This window comes from Myxine glutinosa, chromosome 2, assembly GCF_964187855.1.
Source record: "Myxine glutinosa chromosome 2, kmMyxGlut1.1, whole genome shotgun sequence".
NCBI classification, from domain to species: Eukaryota; Metazoa; Chordata; class Myxini; order Myxiniformes; family Myxinidae; genus Myxine; species Myxine glutinosa.
In genome coordinates, this window is record NC_136262.1 from 90,908,430 (window position 1) to 90,930,194 (window position 21,765).

Sequence of the window (21,765 nt, forward strand, 5' to 3'; positions counted from 1 at the left end):
TATTAGGCAATTTCATTAAATATATATAAATATATATCTTACGTGCCTAGCAGGCATGTAAGACATCGGCCATTATCGAGCTCGCAGTGTTAGTGTGAGAAATCTCTGAGGATATCCCAGAGACTCAATAGCTCAGTGGGCTGTCACCGCATAAGTGATGCGTTTCTGGGTTCGAGTCCTGGGTTGAGTCAGAATTTTTTCACACTAGCCTCACGCAGGAATTTACTTCGTTTCTTAAATTGTTAGATGAGTTCATCTTCGATGCACTTTTACACATTTACATACACATACAAACACTCACATCCGGGGTCTGCCTAGCAGGCACGTAAGACATCGGCCATTATAAAGCTCGCAGTGTTCGTGTGAGAAATCTCTGAGGATATCCTGTAGACTCAATAGTTGTGGGCTGTCACAGCGTAAGTGATGAGTTCCTGGGTTCGAGTCCCGGGTTGTCAGAATTTTTTCACACTGGCCCCACGCAGGAATTTACTTCCTGTTTCTTATATATATATATATATATATGCACACACACACACACACACACACACACACACACACACACACACACACACACACACACACACACACACACACACACACACACACATATCATTGAATTTCCCCAGACAATGCCGGATCCTTCAGCTAGTATATATATATATACATACATACAGTATACAGTCGTGGCCAAAAATATTGGCACCGATCAAGTTTTCTCTTGCGGCCACGTCCAGGGAGGTTGGCTACAGTGCCATGGGCCTTAAACTTCCTGATAACAATGCGTACGGTCGACCCAGGAACATCAAGTTCACTGAAGATGGACTTGAAGCCTGAAGATTGTCCATGCTTCACTACAATCTTGTGTCTGACCTCCTCAGACAATTCTCTGGTTTTCATTCTTTTCTCCATGCTCATTGCGGTACATACAGTGACACAAAACAGCAGAAGGACTCCTTTTCTCCATTCAAACTGGTTGAATGAGTGATTTTTATATTGCAGGCACCTGCAACTCACCACAGGTGAGTTCAATTCCAAAGCAAAGGAGAATCACCTGCTTGAAATCAAATTATTTCTCACAACTTCTAAAAGGTGCAAATAATATTGTCCGGTCCATTTTAGGATTTCTGTGTGGAATAAGCTAAGATTTAGTCATTTTCTGCCTTTTTTGTTTTGTTCCACTGCACCCAAAAGAAATACATATGTGGATACCAAAATATTTTCTAATTTCAACAATTTTTTGGAAGAAATGGTGAATTATTTGAAAAAAGTGCAAGGGTGTCAATATTTTTGCCCACGGCTGTATATATATATATGTATACTAACTGAAGGATCCTGCATTGTCTGGGGAAATTCAATAAAATATATATTTTTAAACATTTCCTGCGTAACAATCAGTTCTCGGCAGCTTTTGCGTATAGTGTCTGGTCAAATACGATCTTGCATTAAGGCACGACATACGATCTTGGAGAGCTCAAAACATTGCATTAAGGCGAGAGTGATTCAGCACTTTGTTGACAGTCGACATTTGTGTTGCAAGAGCATTGATGGTGGGTAGATAACCAATGTTGTCCTGATCAAGGACTGACATCACCTCGAGTCAGGATATTGATGCCAGTCCAGCTGCTGTTTGATTGGCCTTCCTCCTCTGATATGTGGGCCATAACCCAGATGAGGTTCTTCCATCTTGTAGGCAGGACGGTGGCAGAGTCGACGTCTACGCCAGGGGGACCCTCTCTTTGCCCAACTTTGTATGTGGACAGCATCAGTGGTGAAGTACTGATGCTTCAATTATTTGTCTTGTCAACAGGAGGCAATGTTTAGCTGGCTGCACATCAACTACCAACTACCTTGGTCATTGACTCTGTGGGATGTCCCCTCGCCACTGTCGGTCTCCTCAAGTCAGTCAATAGGGTATAAGTTATTTATCCTCTTTACTTTCCCTGTGATGACATATTTCCAATGTATTTGCAATGAAAATATAATTCTACCTATCTATTGTTGTTCTTGTATAACTTATACTTTCTCTATATTCATTTATTCCACACTTCTTTTCTTCCCCTCCCCTGATCGTCTCTCCTCCCCACCACTCTCATTTCCTCCCTCAAGCCATGACCCAGACTTCTCAATTTCCTTCTCGTCCTCTCACAAATCGGCCTCTGTTCTTTTCACAATTTATGTTGGTGGGTAAAAAGAGATACTGAGAGGAGCTTCTTGGGAAGCCTTCTGTACTTGAGGTCCAGAAGAGGATCATAGTCAGGTATTTATACAAATATATTTATCTCATTCTGGAACTTTCTTGGGTCGACCTTTTGGGGAAAAAGAGATATAACTTGCATGGATATTTCTTGTGTGTACTCAAGTGATTAAGATTTTATAGGTTAATGGACTATTTAATGTTTGATTAAATATGAACAAAAGGTTCATTATACTTGCCGTTTTGCCCTCTTATAGGAAGAAGGGTTACAAAACGATTTGAACATCGATGTCAGGTTTCGGGAGGAGTTTTTACACTCTTGGGTCATTTACAGTGTTCTATGAATGATATACTCACAATTGTCTAAGAAATGGCAAGGTTCTTTCTGTATGTATGTGTATTCGGCATTTTTACCCATCGCTTTGTTGACGATTTTAATCAAAAGAGGACATGTTATACTTCACAAACATTCTGCTGTATTCACAATATAATTTGCCCGATGGCATCTTCTATGTGCTGAGAAGTCAATCAACCTTGTTGCTGATGTATGGCGTGAGCAAAAATTTCTCCCCTTGGCTGAGAAGCTGTGTTGTTTGTTTTTGTTTGAACCTCTGCTTAAAATAAGTGAAATTAAACATTTTAAAAGTTTTGAATTATTCTCACTTAGACTTCAACATCACCGAAATGCATATTGTTAAGTTGTTTAATGTTTCCTCATCTAAGATGATGATTTTTAATACCAGATACCACCGGGTGACGATATATGATACACATTTACATGGAGCGAATTGTGGTCTCCGCCCCATCCTGAATTCCCTCCCCCAGATATGCTACCCCGACAGAAACCATAATTGGGGTACCCTTAGGCAGCATGCAAAATTTTGTTGGATTTGTAGGTTTTTTTTTTAAAGCCAATATCAATAAATAAACAACCAAACAAAAACAAACATACAATTTCACTTTTATGGTACCATGGGAGCCCGCTATTTGTGGGGCATACGTTCCTGGAAAATCCGTGAATTGCGAAACCGTGAATAGTGGGGCATTGTTTCAATGGAAAAAGGGGGGATAAGTTCCCGAGTCGCGAAAATCCACGAATAGAGAGGACCAAACCGCGACGGCGAGGCAAAATCCTCGAATGGTGAGGCAAATCCAGAAAATGTCGACGATAATCCGCGAAGGTTGATGAAAGTCCCGGAAATGGCGAGACAAAACCCGCGAATGTCAACAAAAATCTGCGAAGGTCGATGAAAATCCGCGAAGGTCGATGAAAATCCCATGAATGTATGCTGCGGCATTGTTTCAATGGGGAAAAGGGGGATAGGTTATAGGTTCCTAGCGGTTCCTGGTTCATAGAGGAAATTTTTTAAAGTTTAAAATGTTTTCGACTGCAAATGCACATAATTACAGTTTCACAAAAAAATGCTTACAAATTTAAAAAACGACAACATCAGGTACCATCCAATTTATTGAAGCAATGCGCTTACAGTTTATCAAAAGTGCTTAACCATACCGTACCGTGAAACTAAAAAAACACAACACCATCATGTACTGTTTAAATTTTTTATTTTACAAACACACTTAACTTGCAAATGATGATGATTATGAATTAAAATCGCATGAATTCCTCGAACTTTGAGGGCGACCCAAATGATGGTGCAGCAAAATCGTGCACTAAGGGAGAGGCAGGAGAGGTAGGAGAAGGTGAGGACGCTGGTGAGAATGCTGGTGAGGATGCTGAGAGGGTGGCAGGAGAGGGTGTTGATGGTCTTGAGGTGGAGGGAGCAGGGCTGAAGAAATGGGTAATGGGGATCTGCCTGACAGATTGCCCAACATTTTGATGTTGCTCTTTGTATGGGAGCAGCACATCATCCAAGGCTCTCTTGAACTTGAGGTACCTCTCCACGACTGGGTCAGCATCTTGCATCCTGTCGACAAGCGCCCGCATGTCCTGCAGCAACTCGCCCAGGAACTGGACTGTGAGGTTGGATCTCGGCACCTCTTCCTCACCACTGCCCGTCTCCTCCTCCTCGGAAACCTTTGGAATGGCCTCCAATTCGTTCTCGGTGAGTGGGTTTAGGGAATGGTTCAGCAACATGATTTTCAGCATGAAGTTCCTCGTCTGTGTATTGTCCTCGATCCATATTCTGAGAGTCTTCTCCATCCTTTCCATGTGGATATTCGGGACATGGGTGACCACATTCGTACTCAATGCAGTGCTTGCTGAAACTCTCTCATTAATCGCCTTCTCCTTCTTCTGTATGTAGCGAACGGTGGATTCGTTGACGCTGTAATGCCTGCCCACAGAGGCCGCACTCTCTGCTCGAAAGCCGGTCGAGCAACTCTACTTTCTGGCTCAGGCACATCACTTTCTTCTGCCTATTGGTAGTCGACGCATCTCCGGCACTGGTCTTGCGCTTGGGAGCCATGATTCAACAATGAGCAGAGTGAGAGTCAAAAACGCAGGTCAAAGCAACAGGACGAGAAGGATGATCAAGATCCAGGACACAGTCTGTATATGTAGGAATGCGAGCATTGTGGGTATCTGCGGGAGGGGTGAATACTCTGCCCATTGTTTGAGGGGGATGTTATCGGATGATGCCGTATTGAGCCTATCTGCTAATTTCAACAATAGATTTAATGAAACATTTGCATTCTATAACTCGCTGGATGTTGACATGTTTTCGTAGCTGATGGAACATCCCCCGAAGCATTCCCATTGTGTAAGATCTCTGATGATGCTTTACCAAAAATTGCAAGCTGTAATAGATTTGATGAAGCATTTGCATTCTATAATTCGAGGGGTTGACTTGTTTTCGTAGCTGGCGGAACATCCCGTGAAGCTCTCGATTATAGTCCGGATAAAATTTGCGGCCTTGAAAGCCATAAAAACACAAATCGCACAGCAGTGAATGTATAAGCAAGTTATGCTGGCGGCTCGTAGATGTTTTGTTTGCGTACGTATGTCCATTTGCTTTATACAGCACATGGCTGATGAAAGATGGGTTTTATAGACGACCAACGGTACCCACCCTGTGGGCGGGGCTTCAATTGGGAGGCCCAAATGAAAAGGCAAAATATCAGAAATTGAAGGTTTTTAATTTTATTTTAAACGATTCATATAAACATCCGTTGAATCATATCACACGCAAATCATCAAAATCTAAACAGTATCTTTAGAATTTCAATAAAAGCCACATCACTGTTCATATCGGTAAATATTATTCCATCGTGTTTCAAATCGTGATCGATACACTATGATCGTGATGATCGTGATCGTGAATCGTGATCGATAATCGTGTTCACAATTGCTATGTCGTATGTACTCCCGATACGTTTACCAAATTCCCGATACGTATAACTGTACCAAATCAACAGTTAAAAGGATTTTGAGCTGATAGCTGTTACGGCCTTGGCAAGATCGATGGAGACAGTGATCTGTTAGCGGTCGATGGAGACATGTTGCTTTCCCGGGTGCCGAACAAACGGCTGCACCGATCGCGCGGCACCCGGGAAAGCAACATCGTCACAATGAGAACAATGGACGTTATGCGAACGCGAATGTTATGCGGGAGTCCAAACCTGAGAATGCTGGAGACTAAAGCTGAAATTGGGAAAATTAAATAGCCTATTTTACTCCTGGAGATCCCAGGATTATCCACCCAAAATATCTTTGCGATCGGTTCAGCAGTTTTTACGGTACCTTCGAACAGACAGACAAACAGACAGACAGACAGATGGATGGACATTTGGTGAATTATAGTAAGATACGGTATGACAAGCTAGCGGCTGCAGAAGCAGGTCATGCTCACGGCTTGGAGAATATGCTTTTTTGCGTATGTCCAGCGCTTTATGCATGGCTGGTAAAAGATGGATTTTGTAAATGTGTCAAGCTAGCGGCTTGTGAATTTTTTTTTCCGTCCCTGAAAAACCGCGAATTTGAGGAAAACGGCCGCAAATAGAAAATAAACCACAAATTTGTGGGACACTTTCCCGCGAATAGAGAAACATGCCACATCTCGTATTAACTGCGAATACGCGGATTACACGAATAGTAGAACCGCGAATAGCAGGCACTGACTTTATATATATATATATATATATATATATATATATATATATATATATATATATATATATATATATATACATATATATATATATATATATATATATATATATATATGTATATATATGTATATATATATATATATATATATATATATATATATATATATATATACATATATATAATATATACATATATATATATATATATATATACATATATATAATATATACATATATATTATATATATATATATATATATATATACATATATATAATATATACATATATATTATATATATATATATATATATATACATATATATAATATATACATATATATTATATATATATACATATATATATATATATACATATTGTTGTGGATATGAGAATGTTTTTTTATTTTATTGTTGTGGTAAAATGTTGTTGTAAAAGGTTGTTGTAAAATATCACCCCTCCTCCCTCCGTTTGTGGTTGTATAAAGGTCAAAGGGCGTTTCCGTAGTTAGTCCATAAAACATACATGCAGGACACGATATATCTTTTTTTTGACAGTTATATCCTTATTATGTGTATTAGTGTAAGGCTGTGTCTTCCATTAATTGAAATACTCCATTGCACCAGTGAAAGAGATAGATTCCCTTCATTCCCACTGCCAACACTTCCATTCCCCCCTTCCCGTCAATTGCAATTCGCATTGCCAACTGCATGTTGGGCGGTTTTCCCTTCATCCGCCATTGACCACGAGGCAGGGTTGGGGGAAGGAAGGCGGGTCCCCACCTCGTCAGAGAGGGGAGGAGTGAGCCGGCCCCACCTCGACCAACCATGAACAAGGGGTTTGGCTTGAGAGGGCGGGGAGAGAACGTTTGGGGGAGGTTCGCAAAGGTTGAGGGGCGGGGCCTATATAACCCACGGCGGGGGTGTTCCCAGGAGAGATGCACTCTGAGTTGGTCTGAGTCGGTTGCCAGAGGGAGTTGGTGGTCAAGGGAGAGTCGTGAAGAGTCAGTCAGTGGAGTCGGTGGTCAGTTGGTTGCGGTGAGGAGTCGGTGGTGAGGAGTGAGAGAACCAAGAAAGAGTTGAGGGTTTGGACCAGACGAGTCGGACAAGGCCTGGCAAAGCACGCGACGTACACAGCAGCCAAAACAGCAGCGTGGGGCCTGGCCTGAACGGCGGCTGCTAAACGCGCCGGTTGTGCTGCGGGACCCCCTTGGACCTCCCTCTCCCTCCAGCCATCCACATCCTGCCATTCCTGCAATTCCCCGCGTGAGTCAGTGTCTTTTGTTTGTTCTGTCCTGGGTTAATTAAGCCTGTAGGTAAGCTAGTATTTTCCCTGTGTCACCTGCGTCTTATGTGCTTGTAAATAAACTTGATTGCTCCTTTTTGCTTGTGTGTGTAAATAATAAACCCCATTACTCGTCTGTACGTCTTCTCGTTTTATTCCTTTTTCCTCTTGCATTGCGTCGTTTTTGTCTTTTCCCTCATTGAGCAGCTGTGGTGCGATACGGCCAAGGTTCTGGGTGAATCGGGTGAGTCAGGGATCCTGTAACGGTCGCGGCAATACCAAACCGCTCGGTAACTAACATCTTTATCCGCGATCAGTAACAATTGGTGTCTGGGAGTGGGATTCGAGGCCCGAACCAAATTTTTTAAAAAACGAATAGAGGAAAAAAAAAAAATTTGGTCAAAATTTGGAGCGGCCGAAATTTGTTTTGTTTTATAAAACCCGAATTTTGAAATCGCGCCATGGCTGGTCAAGGCGATCGAATGCCGGTGGGTGAGCTAGAGGAGGGGTTAGGAGTAACCCAGGATCAAATGGAGGGGAGCAATGAGGAGGCGGTTGAGGGAGTATCAGACGCACAAAATGGCGGCCTCGCGCACTTGATTATTGTGGCGCCAAATTTAGCCGCGCCCGTGACCGTAGCAGCGCCGCCGATGGATTGGGGCCTATTTATGGAACAAATAAAGGCGCTCATGGTCCAGACAAGTGAAGACCTGGGGGTAATGGGAAACCAAATGGGGGTAATGGGGAACCGGATGGATGCTCAGAGTGAGCAATTGGGAGTAATGAGGGACGAAGCGAGGGGTACCGGTGAGGGATTAGACAAGAAATTTGAGGGGTTAGACAATGGGATAAAAGAGGTGAAAAATGGGTTAATGGGGTTAGAAAATAGGATGGAAGGCAAATTGCGGGAGATAGGGGAGCAATCCGCCCGAGAAATTAAACAAATGGGAGAGCAGATAGAGGAGGTAAAAATCGGGGTAGAAACCAAACTGGATGCTCAGAGGGATGAATTGGGACAGATGAGGGCGGCATCTACAAAAGAAAGGGAGGAGATGAAGGAGGAGATACGACGAGGTGTGGGTGAGGAGGTTTCGGGGCTACGCGAGGAGGTAAAGCAAGGTGAGAAGCGTATGGAGAAAGAAGTGAGAAATAATACGGCAAAGTTACAAGGGGGAATAGAAGATCTGACGGAGGAGGTGGAACAGCTGACAGAGGGACAAACGAAGTTAGTGGAGCAGGTTCAAAGGAACACTGCAGTACTCGGAGGGTTAAAGGCGACACAAAAAGAAATTAAAAATGACTTGATAGCGACACAGAGGCAATGTCAGATGGTACGTGAGGAACTGACAATGAGGGTGGACGAGGTGACAGAGATAATGGAGACAAAGGACCGGCAGGTGAGGATGCACATAGAGACGGTCACAGTAACCTTAGAGGACGAACTTGAGGAGACGCACCGAGAAATAAAAGAGGTTAAACAAAAATTAGAGGAAGTGGAAGAAGAGGTGAGTGAAATTAAGAAGGGACGGACAGAAACTAAAAGAGAAATCCAGGAGGAGGTGATGGAATATGTGCAAGGTCGGTGCTCAACTCATGATGTGATGCTCACTAACCAAATAAAGAGTTTGCAGGTGGCAAAGGAGGTGCGGAGACGATGTACGGAGGTGAGTGGCAATGTATATGATGTGAGGAAAGCTTCAGTCGGCTTGGGGATTGGTTTGGATCCGGGTGTTCGTGAGAGGCCGTTGGTGAAGTGTGCGACAGGTCAGGTGTGCGAAAAAAGAGGTGTGCGAGAATGTCCGACCATGGGGTGTGTGAGGAAAAAGTGCACGCCGAGGAGTGAGTGTGCCGTCAAGAGTGAGTTGGTCGAAGCGCGTGTGCGAGGGGGCACAGGGAAGCGCGGTGTGGTGAGTGTTACGGAGGAAGTAACGAAAAAGTGTGCGCAAGAGGATGCGCGAGAAAGGTGTGTAACGGACGGGTGCATGGGGAAAGCGCATGCTGTCAAGAGTAAGGGAGAATGCATGCCTGTGGTGAGTGTTACAGAGGGTGTAACGGGACAATGTGCGGAAGAGTGTGCGCGAGAAAGGTGTGTAATGGACAGGTGCATGAGGAAAGAGTGCGCTGTCGAGAGTAAGGGTGAGTGCACGTCCGAGAGTGGAGGTGAGAGTAGTGAGAGTGACACGGAGCGTGAGTTGGTTGTGGCAGGTGAGCGAGGATTGTACACCTGGAATGGAAGGATGCACACCTGGAATGGTAGAGCGTGAGTGGGAATGCACGCTGGAATTGGTAGTGAGGCACGTGGTTGGGTGTGCGGGTGAGAGCACACCTGTGATTGTCACAAAGGAGGTGACCGAGAAAGGGGCGCGAAGAGGTGTGTTGGTGAGGTGTGCGAGCGACGAATGTGTGCCAAGGTGTTCGGTGGTCAGGTGTGTGACCAAGTCGGTGAGCAGAATGAGGGTACCTGGGTGTGTAAGGAAAGGTATGAGCAAGAAAGGGGTAGCGTATGCATGTAAGCGTCCAGGTGAAGCATCGACGGTAACCGGTTTAGCGGTTAGAGCGACTTATAGCCGAATCGGGCCCTCGGTGCGTGCCGGGCTTCGCGTGCCACGAGAACCAGCGGGGATCCGAGCCACGGCGGGTTCGAAAGGACCGCCGTGCGCGATCCACGCTGGGCCTCGCGTGGAACGGCCGCGTCCGGGCTCCACTAGGCGGAGCGGGCAGCCCGATAGGACGGGTCGTCATGGTGACCACTTTCTATTGAGACGTGCCGGCAGGTCGAGATCGGGACATTGGATGGCTCCACGCCAAGGTGGTGCGTGGGATCTCGGCCCGGGTAAGCCCCCGCCCCTGCCCCGAATGCGGGACGCATCCAGCTGCCGGCACAAAAGAAGCCGCGTTCATTGCTCGGCTGTACGAAGCCGGGCTGTAGACGTGAATTGGCGCACCGAGAGGATGTAATAAGTAGACGGATGATGATGGTAGTGATTTGATACGAAATTTATAATAGTGGGTAGAATTGGCAGTAAATGGAAAATTTTTGAATTGGTTGGAATTTGGACGAGCAAAATTGATAGAGAGACCCCCGATGTGGTGGGATGGCAAATCCACCATCCCTCACAGAGTGGGGCAAAGGAGCTATAGATTATGGGGTGTATGGCAGTGAAAACTAGCCCGGGTGGGTTAGGATATTGGTAGGGATCTAGCGAAGATGATATTAGGTAACGTTAAGGTTAGTTAGTGACTGATACCTGTAGTGGGGACGCAGGTAGTTTAGTGTGGATGATAATGACGTGGGAGCGCAATAGTTTAAAGGACGACTGGGAAGCGCAAGTTTCAGAGGGGAGTAGTTAGATGAGATGATGCCGTATGCGTGAGAATTGAACAGGTGTGATTGCACAGGTGTGCAACTGAACAGGTGTATGGAGCAGGTGAATGGATGGTATGAGGGAGTAGTGGTGATTGCGTGTTGTGTTGACCAAATGGTCCAGGAAGAGGAGGAGGGTGCAGGTGGCACCAGGTAGGATTGCACAGGTGTGCAACGACAGGTGAATGAAGGACAGGTGTATGGAATAAATGGTATGGAGTATAGGAATGGATGGTCGTGGAGTGAGTATGGTGGAAATTGTGGAGTGGAGTGGATGGTGCGAAGGTGTGAATGGGGGAAGAGTGGACCCCTTTCACGAGTACCCGGGGCGGGTAGTGTAAGTGTTAGGTAGAGGGTATAGGTAAATTGTGGTTGGATATTGGCATTTGTGGTGCGGTTGCAGAATGGTATTGTGGATGGGTGCATTAGTGTTGTGGAAATGGCTGGGCGTGTAGCCTGTTAGTGTGTGTAGTTGGTTGGGCACTCCACCACTGTGAGGATGTCGGCCAGGTGAGGCCGCAGGTGGGCTCTGGGAGCCGTTAGTGTCAGTGGGGCCCGAGGATCCGGAGGACGGACCCGGGTAGCCCAGTGCCAGAGAGGGCACCGAGTGGGGAGAGCGCCAGAGGGCCTTCCCCAGGTAGTTAGGTTAGGGTAAGGAGCAGGTAAGCTCGGAGGCAACTGCAGTGGTGGAGGTGTGCAGGTGGGTAGACCTGCTGGGAGAGCTACACGTCACGGCCCAGAAATAGTGCGAGGGCACCGGGAGATGAATCGGGGGAGTGAGACCCCAAATTGAAAAGCACCACAGTTTGGTCAATGGGAATTGGTTTTTAGAACCCATAGTGTAAGTGGGCCAATGGTTTGGCAGGAGAAAGACCCCGGGTAGTGTAAAGTGTGTTAATGTCATTTAGAGGATAGTTAGGATTGAAGTCTCCTCGCACCATCTACATGCACTCACCTGAGATGACGTACCTCCACACCATGCCATGTTTTGTTATTTTATTGTGCAGATGTTTGGAATGTGAGACGCATCATGACGTGGGTGTGACATTGTGTTTTGTTGTTCCATCTCTTCCTCCTTATGAGGATTGATGATGAATTTGGTGATGGCAAATTTTGGATAGAGGGATTGTGGAGACGAATTTGGTATAGGGGAAATATGGGGAAGACGTGACAGTAGTGACGAATTTGTAAATGTGTAGATTTTTGTACATATGGGGTAAGGGCAAGGGTAGGGTAGGTGACAGGGGGGTGACGTACGGTAGGGACGAGCTTTCTCACTTCGCCCTCCGTACGCATTTCGCCTTGCATTGCCTTATTGATGTGTACCCTTGTGACCTTACCCCTCGCTCAATTGTCTTTCCCCTTTTGTCTCCCACATGACCTGTGCGCCATTGGGTGCCGAGGGGAGCGTGCGTGGGTCAGCCATTGTGCGCCCGAAATTCCCAGAACCAGCTGTCTGCATCGATGCACCACATTATGGACCACATGTCTGTGGCCGAGCACCACTTATGGACCCCATGGGTTGGGGCATGGCCCCTCTGCTGGAACCGGCCATGAGGGCCCGAAATCTTGCTGGCGGACCTTGGCCACAGGGCACCGATGCCCCACAGGTGAACCACACTAGTCGGCCCTGTGGGCCATAAATAAAATAAATAAAAAGGACACATTGGGTGCAAGTTTTAACACAAATAGGCCGCCAGTAAGCAAAGCAAAAGAATGACAACATCTGGAAGACCAAATAATAATCACCAGCAGAGGGAGCCGAAGAGCAAGAGATCACCTGCAGGGTTAGGGGTTGTTTCGTTATTTTTTATTGTTGAACATTCATGAACAGTGATGACTGTGCACCGATTGGTGCTTGAGGGCGCTTTGGTGCGTTTTTGGGTGCTTTAATGGTGCGTCGATGCAGAGCAGACTGTCTCCCCCCCAGAAAGAACAATCACAGGTGCTGGGTTAGTTTTGTAAATAAAAATAGCGTCATTGTAAATAATGCTTCCCACCGTCAGTGTATAGTTTGAAGACCATTCCGCAATTCGGTTAACTGTGGGCGTAAGTCTGTTAGGCAGGGTGCAATGGAGCAGCGGGACACATTTATTTATGTTTTAAAACTGTCGCACTCAGGGTCAGGTTAAAAGTAGAGGGAACTACACCTACGTGCCACACTAAGGTAAAAGTTATAGGCCCGGGACGTGCCTAAGGGGAGGAGGGTGCAGTGTTGTGGATATGAGAATGTTTTTTTATTTTATTGTTGTGGTAAAATGTTGTTGTAAAAGGTTGTTGTAAAATATCACCCCTCCTCCCTCCGTTTGTGGTTGTATAAAGGTCAAAGGGCGTTTCCGTAGTTAGTCCATAAAACATACATGCAGGACACGATATATCTTTTTTTTGACAGTTATATCCTTATTATGTGTATTAGTGTAAGGCTGTGTCTTCCATTAATTGAAATACTCCATTGCACCAGTGAAAGAGATAGATTCCCTTCATTCCCACTCCCAACACTTCCATTCCCCCCTTCCCGTCAATTGCAATTCGCATTGCCAACTGCATGTTGGGCGGTTTTCCCTTCATCCGCCATTGACCACGAGGCAGGGTTGGGGGAAGGAAGGCGGGTCTCCACCTCGTCAGAGAGGGGAGGAGTGAGCCGGCCCACTCGACCAACCATGAACAAGGGGTTTGGCTTGAGAGGGCGGGGAGAGAACGTTTGGGGGAGGTTCGCAAAGGTTGAGGGGCGGGGCCTATATAACCCACGGCGGGGGTGTTCCCAGGAGAGATGCACTCTGAGTTGGTCTGAGTCGGTTGCCAGAGGGAGTTGGTGGTCAAGGAGAGTCGTGAAGAGTCAGTCAGTGGAGTCGGTGGTCAGTTGGTTGCGGTGAGGAGTCGGTGGTGAGGAGTGAGAGAACCAAGAAAGAGTTGAGGGTTTGGACCAGACGAGTCAGACAAGGCCTGGCAAAGCACGCGACGTACACAGCAGCCAAAACAGCAGCGTGGGGCCTGGCCTGAACGGCGGCTGCTAAACGCGCCGGTTGTGCTGCGGGACCCCCTTGGACCTCCCTCTCCCTCCAGCCATCCACATCCTGCCATTCCTGCAATTCCCCGCGTGAGTCAGTGTCTTTTGTTTGTTCTGTCCTGGGTTAATTAAGCCTGTAGGTAAGCTAGTATTTTCCCTGTGTCACCTGCGTCTTATGTGCTTGTAAATAAACTTGATTGCTCCTTTTTGCTTGTGTGTGTAAATAATAAACCCCATTACTCGTCTGTACGTCTTCTCGTTTTATTCCTTTTTCCTCTTGCATTGCGTCGTTTTTGTCTTTTCCCTCATTGAGCAGCTGTGGTGCGATACGGCCAAGGTTCTGGGTGAATCGGGTGAGTCAGGGATCCTGTAACGGTCGCGGCAATACCAAACCGCTCGGTAACTAACATCTTAATCCGCGATCAGTAACAATATATATAATATATACATATATATTATATATATATATATATATATATATATATATATATATATATATATATATATATATATATATATATATATATATGTATATATATGTATATATATATATATATATATATGTATATATATATATATGTATATATATATATATGTATATGTATATATATATATATATATATGTATATATATATATATGTATATATATATATATATGTATATATATATATATATGTATATATATATATATGTATATATATATATATGTATATATATATATATATATATATATATATATATATATATATATATATATATATATATATATATATATATATATAGTCGCGGTTTTGTGAATAAAGGATGACCCCCCTCGTAGGTAGTTGCACCACAACATGTAGCCTCACTGTAGTTCAGTTATTTCTTATTAAATGTAAGCGTAGTCTCCTTTCCTGTGTTAGTTTGCGTTGAGCAGGCCAGTAAGTGGAGGCCTCAATTGGGCTAGAATGCCATGTGCTAGGCTTGGAACAAGTCTGGCAAGGCCAAAGGGAGGAGCTGCAGGGGGGAGTGGCCGGTAAGCAGCGAGCAGCCAATCGGTGCTCGAGGGGAGTGGCTCACAATTGCAACGAGAGGAGGGGCTTGGAACATTCGGGTAAGACTCTGGGGCGGGGCCAGGAAAGCCTGCCCCGGGCCCCCCGCCTCAGTCGAGAGTCAGACAAGTCGGAGTGTCAGACAGAGCTGCGAGAGACGTGTGGTGAAAGTGGAGTGTGCCCTAAAAGTCGTGGTGGTTGAGTCGGAGATCAAAGAGACATTGTAGCCACGAATGGATTGAGTTGCTTGTCATAGCCTCTGTACACAAACTCTCCCCGTGCCCTGCGCTCTGCTGCTGCCTGTATTAATCGCGCTGTGTGAAGACGATCCATTCCGGGCACAGATGCCCGATCTCCCTGCCTGCACTCCCAGCACATGTGCCGTGAGCATCCGAGGGCTACGCCCGGCGAGCTGTCCCGGAGCGACCGGCGCCAGGACGCGTTTGGGCGCGCGAACTTGTTCTTCCTCCTTTTCCCCTGCGTGAGTGAGTGGGCCCTTTGTCTGGGATTTAAGTTAAGACTGCCTAAGCCTGCTCTGTTCTCTTCGCCCTGTACATTGTAAATAAACCTGTTCTTCCTTCTATTTGATCGTCCCCGTCAGTTCCATCTATTGGCCTAGCATCGCACGAATAGAACCGCTCGAATCGGGTTCAATCAAAGTAACGGCACGAGTCACGTGATACGCAAAGAGCTCGGCATATTCGATTATCGTGGCTTGTGTGAGGTCCGGTCCCTGTTTTCGTGGCAGCATGGGTACCAAAGGTACGTGTGGAATCGACCCGATACCCTTTTCCACGCTCGTTGCGGGAGTGGCGATTCAGTCTCGTTTTATCTATATATATATATATATATATATATATATATATATATATATATATATATATATATATATATATATATATATATATATATATATATATATATATATATATACGTATATATATATAGCAGCAAGTGGGACTCAACCTATATATATCTGTCTGCTGTATATAAAGTCTGTATATATATATATATATACTCGTATATATGTATATACAGTCACATGAAACAGTAAGTACACCCCATGTAAAGTTTTGACTTTTTCAACATATTTCAACATACAGCTATTTGATCTTCAATTCAACAATATTGATAGATAAAGGTGATATAATAAAACAAATATCATGAAACATTTACATTTTGTCGTCCATTGTATAATTTAAATAAAATAAAGGCAAATTTCGCATGTGGAAAAAGTAAGTACACCCTTGGCTCTAATAGGTGGTATTGCCCCCTTTGGCAGAAACAACCTCAAGTAGGCATTTCTTATAACTGTCTACCAGTCTCTGACATCGACTGGGAGAAATTTTTGCCCTCTCCTCCATGCAGAATTCTTTCAGCTGTGCGATGTTTGAGGGGTTTCTTGCATGCACAGCTCGTTTCAAATCCCCCCACAACATCTCGATGGGATTTAGATCCGGGCTTTGACTTGGCCATTCCAGAACCCTCCATTTCTTTCTTTTCAGCCATTCCTTGGTGGATTTACTGGTATGTTTAGGGTCATTGGTCATGTTGCAAGGTCCACCTTCGGTTGAGCTTCAACTTCCCGACAGATGGCCTCACATTATCCTCAAGCACCCTCTGGTACAATGAAGAATTCATAGTGGATTCTATGATGGTGAGCTGCCCAGGCCCTGATGCAGCAAAGCTGCCCCAAACTATAATATTTCCACCACCATTTCCACCAGTTGGTATCAGGTTCTTGTGGTCAAATGCTGTATTTGGTTTTCGCCAAACATGTCTTGTGGTACTGTGGCCAAATAGCTCTACCTTTGATTCATCTGTCCAGAGCACATTGTTCAATAAGTGCTGGTCTTTGCCTCATTGGCAAACTTTAGTCTTGCCTTGATGTTCTTTATGGACAGCAAAGGTTACCTCCTGGCACACCTCCCATGTAGATCAAATTTGTGCAGCCTCTTTCTAATGGTAGACTCGTGCACTTTGACATCAACAGTGGCAAGAGCTACCTGTTGGTCCCGTGATGACATTCTGGGGTTCTTAGAGACTTCTTTCAGCAACTTACGGTCTGCTCTCGGGCTGAACTTGCTGGGGCGGCCTGGCCTGAACACGTTGGCAGTTGTTTGGAATCTTCTCCACTTGTAGATGATCTTCCGGACAGTTGAATGATTGATTTCAAATTGTTTGGAGATCTTTTTAAATCTCTTCCCAGACTCATAGGCATCTATAACCTTCTTTCTGAAGGCCTCAGAGAGCTCTTTTGATCTAGGCATGGTGACGCCGCACACTTCAACAACAAAGAGCAAACCAAACTAAATGTCTGAGGTTTAAATAAGACAGGTTCCTCCAAGATCCTCTCTAACGATGTTCTAATCATTTGCACCTGAGCTGGTGCACCTGATTCTAATTTTAGGTATTTGAAGTAGTGATAAATGTAGGGGTGTACTTACTTTTTCCACATGCGAAATTTGCATTTATGTTTATTTAAATTATACAATTGACTACAACAACAACAGCATGCATTTTAAAGGCCATTTTCCCTGCTAGAGAGGGGGTTAGCCTTGCGGTCCCCATGACAATCTTCTCCATTTTGCCCTATTTTCTGCATCTATCCTTGTTAACTCCCTTGCCCGCATTTCTTCTTCCACCATCTTTAGCCAAGTCTTTCTCGGTCTTCCCTGTCCTCTACTTCCTTCTACATTCATTTCCATCACTCTTCTCAACCAGTCACTTTCATCTTCCTCAACACATGACCAAACCATCTCAACCTGTTCCTCTTCACAGCATCAATCACAGGCTCTATTCCCATCATCTTTCGCAATTCATCATTTGTCTTCCTCTCTCTCAACGATACTCCACACATCCGTCGAACCATTTGCATTTCCACCCTTTCCAAACTTCGTTGCTGCTCTACGTTCATTACCCATGTCTTGCTCCCATAAATCATAACACTTCTCACACATGCAGCATACACCTTTCCCTTCAGCTTCAACGACACTCCCCTCATCATCAGCACGCCACTCAGTTCCCGAAACTTCTTCCATGCACATCTCACTCGAGCAACCGTTGCCGAGTCTGATCCACCTTCTCCATTCAGCATGTCTCCGAGGTGGCAAAATGTTTCCACACCTTCCAGCTTCACGCCATCTCCAAGATCCAACTCAACATTTCCTCCATCTGCAGCTCCCTCTGTGCACACCTTACATTTGAATGTAGCTGCCACTAGTTAATGACCCTCTCAGACCACTACAATTTTTGCTGAACCCACTCAGCGCACATTGTACATTGAATGGAGTTCACTCCGACACCCTTCCTTCACACAGCACAGGGCCACTTCCCAGTTCTTTCCACCTCACCACATGCTTTACCACTTGCCATCACCTTCGTCTTTCCGATATTCACCTTCAGACCTTTTGTCTCCATACATTCCTTCCACTTGTTCATCTTTTCCTTCAGTCCATCCATACTTTCCGCAATCAACACCAGTTCATCTGCATACAACAACTCCCACGGTAAACCCTCCTTTACGTTCTGAGCCAGCACCTCCATCACAGCTACAAATAGTAGTGGACTTAGTACTGACCCCTGATGCACTCCCACCTTCACCTCAAACTCACCACTGTTCCCGTCCTTCGTCCTTACAGCTGTGCGTGCTCTTTTGTACATTGCCATCACTACTCTGATCAACCATTCCTCCACTCCTAGCTTCCTCAATGCCCATGTCAATACTTTGCGTGGAACCCTATCGAATGCTTTCTCCAGATCAACAAACCCAAGAAACAACTTCTTCCTCTTCTCCATGTACTTCTCCTGCAACTGCCTCACAATGAAAAGCGCGTCTGTCGTTCCTCTTCCTGGCATAAATCCAAACTGCATTTCGTCGATCTTCACTTTCTTCCTTATCCTCCTCTCCAACACCCTTTCCAATACCTTCATTCCATGCTCCAATAACTTTATCGCTCGGTACGAGTCACACTCCAGAGGGTCAACTTTCCCCTTGTATAGAGGGACGAGGGTACTCAGTTCCCAACCCACTGGAATGCGGCCTTCTTTCACCACCAGATTACAGATCTCTGTCATTCTCTTCACACCCCAACTTCCTGCTGCCTTCAACATATCTCCCACAACTCCCGTCGGCCCTCCCGCTTTTCTACCCTTCATTGCTTTTATCGCTTCCTCAACTTCCTTCTCAGTTATCTTCACTGCCGGTCCTAAAACTGGGTTACTCTCTATGTTGCCATCCCATTCATTCTCTGTATTCAACAGCATTTCCATACATCTTCTCCATCTTCCTTTAATTCCATCTGGGTCGACAACGATTTGTCCCACTTCATCCTTCAAGCAACTCACCCCCATCACATCACACCTCTTTCGCTATCTGCTGTGCAATCCTGAATACTGCTTTCTGACCCTCTTCCGAATCCAAGCGTTCTCCGAACATTTTCCTACATGCCGCCTGCGCCTTTGCTACATCCTTCTTTGCAGCCTTCCTGTCTGCCTTATAACTTTCATGCGCTGCTGTTTCTGCTCCCGTACCCTTCGCCTTCTGCCACTCCTTGAACTTCTTCCTCTTCTCATCAATCCTCTTTCCAACTTCATCATTCCACCACCATGTTTCCGAGTGCCTCGGTGGTCCTTTTGTCCATCCACATACCTCACCAACGGCTCCCAACAGACTAGCTTTCATTGACATCCAACCACTTTCAAGCTCAACCACATCATCCTTGACTCTACTCAGCCTCTCTTTTAATGCCTCCCTTAGGCCCCGGTCACACATAGGCGGATATTTTGGCGACTACTGGCGACTGCCGGCGATCAAGATTTTTCGGCGACTTCTGGCGATTTCGGGCGGTCAAATATGGTCAGGCGGCAGTATGGCGACTGCAGGCGGCCACATTGCGACTGCATTGCGACGACGCCCCGAGTGGGATGGCGACTGTTGAAGATCGACGACGACTGCATTGCGGATGCACGGCGGCAGCGTGGCGACAGTCTGGCGGCTAGATTACGACCGATGGCGGATCGCGGCGACTGCATTGGGCCCGGATGGCGGTTTACTCCGACGTCCGCAAGACTGCAATAAGACCGCCGGCGATTGGAGACGATTCACACAACTTTTTAAATCTTTATTTCTCTGTTTTACATTTCACTTTATTCATTTCAATGATGTATGACATGAAGCATAAAGATGTTTGATGTACAATAAGAAAGTTAATAAAGATGTATCATTGTAATGTAATAATCAAACTTTTCTGCAGGGAGAGAGAATGGAAATAAAGTCCAACAAATTATTTCCACTGGTCCCAAGTCCCATAAATAAAGTTTCCAAAGGACCAAAGTCCCAAAAATAAAGTTCCCAAAAGTCCCAAGTCCAAACAATAAAGCCATATCCTTGTCGGCACCACAGGACCTCACTCCACGGAGACCCTCACACCATCCTGTCTTGCCATGGAATCGTGGTATGTCGTAATGCAGTCGCCAGGCAGTCGTATCTCTGTCGCCAATGGCCGTAACTCGGCCGCCACTAGTCCTACTGCTGTCGTCGTCAGTCTCCCATAGCCGCAGGGGAGACGTTCTTCTGTAGTCGATATGCAGCCGCAACAGTGTCGGCCCGTAGTCGGGAAGATGCCACAGGAAGGCCGTATGGCATTCGCATCTCTGCCGTGCTAGCTGGTGGGGCGATGCTGGGGCGATTGCGGAAGACTATGAGCGACTGGGTTGCGGCCGCTTTACGGTCTTATTACGGATACCGACGACAGCATGGCGGTTCCATCACGACAGCATGGCGGATCTTTTTTGAGGACGACTGAGCGCGCCATTTTTAAACATTAAAAACAATATTTGGCCCCTTTGCGGCTCTTGCCGACTGCAGCCGACCTGGGGAGGATAACCACGACTACAGAAGACCGTCCATTACGGTTTCATTACGATTGTCGGCGGGTGGTGGCGATTTTTCCAGTCGCCAGTAGTCGCCGACAAATCCGCCTATGTGTGACTTAGGCTTTACTGTCACCTCTTTCAACCTCCACACCTTCATTCTCGGTTGGTACTTCACCCGCCGAGCTCTCCTCGCACCTTTCACCGTTATGTCGCAGACAACCAAGTGGTGCTGTGAAACAGCCTCCTCCCCTGGGATCACCTTTGTGTCCCGGAGGTGCCCCCTATCTCGCCTACGCACCATCAGGTAGTCAACGGTAGTCGTCGACCCACCTGACGTGTATGTAACAAGCTTATTATCCTCTTTCTGGAACTGAGTATTACAAATCAGCTCCATCAGCAAACTCCAAAATCCTTTCACCTCCTCCATTTCTCACACCATATCCGTAACCCCCATGAACTCCGTCAAAACCATCCATACTCCTTCCCACATGTCCATTTAGGTCTCCTCCTACCACAACAACTTCCTCATCTTTCACGTTTTCCATCAGCTTCTCTATCGTACACCAGAACTTGTCCTTCTCTTCATCGCTTCGACCAACCTGCGGAGCATATCCCGAGATGACGTTCACCAAGAGCTTTCCAATCATCATTTTCACCATCATCAACCTATCACTCACACTTGTATCACAACACTCAGACAGTGTGGTCACACTCACCACACTGTCTACAAACTCCTCAGAAAACAGGACACCAACACCATTCACGCCCTCCAGGCACCCTTGCCACATAAACTTGTATTTCTGTCCCTGCCTACCCTTCACCATTCTCACACCACTTCCCTTCCATCTCGTCTCTTGCACACAACATATGTCCACTCTTCTTCTGACCAATACTTCCACCACTTCTCCTGATCTCCCTGTCATTGTCCCTACATTCCAT

General features: G+C 45.8%; 1 protein-coding gene across 2 annotated transcripts in view; it reads left to right on the plus strand.

Moving 5' to 3' along the window:
• LOC137421585 (tyrosine-protein kinase ZAP-70-like) overlaps window positions 1-21,765 on the plus strand; it is a 137,043-nt gene that overhangs the window by 42,135 nt on the left and 73,143 nt on the right. The window contains exon 1 of one of the 2 annotated variants that reach the window (XM_068107789.2): window positions 2,116-2,257. The exons of the other annotated variant lie outside the window; for it this stretch is intronic. The gene's annotated coding sequence lies outside the window, so the exon portion shown is untranslated. Of the gene's footprint in view, window positions 1-2,115; window positions 2,258-21,765 lie in introns of those variants that run through there. 2 annotated transcript variants of the gene reach the window in all.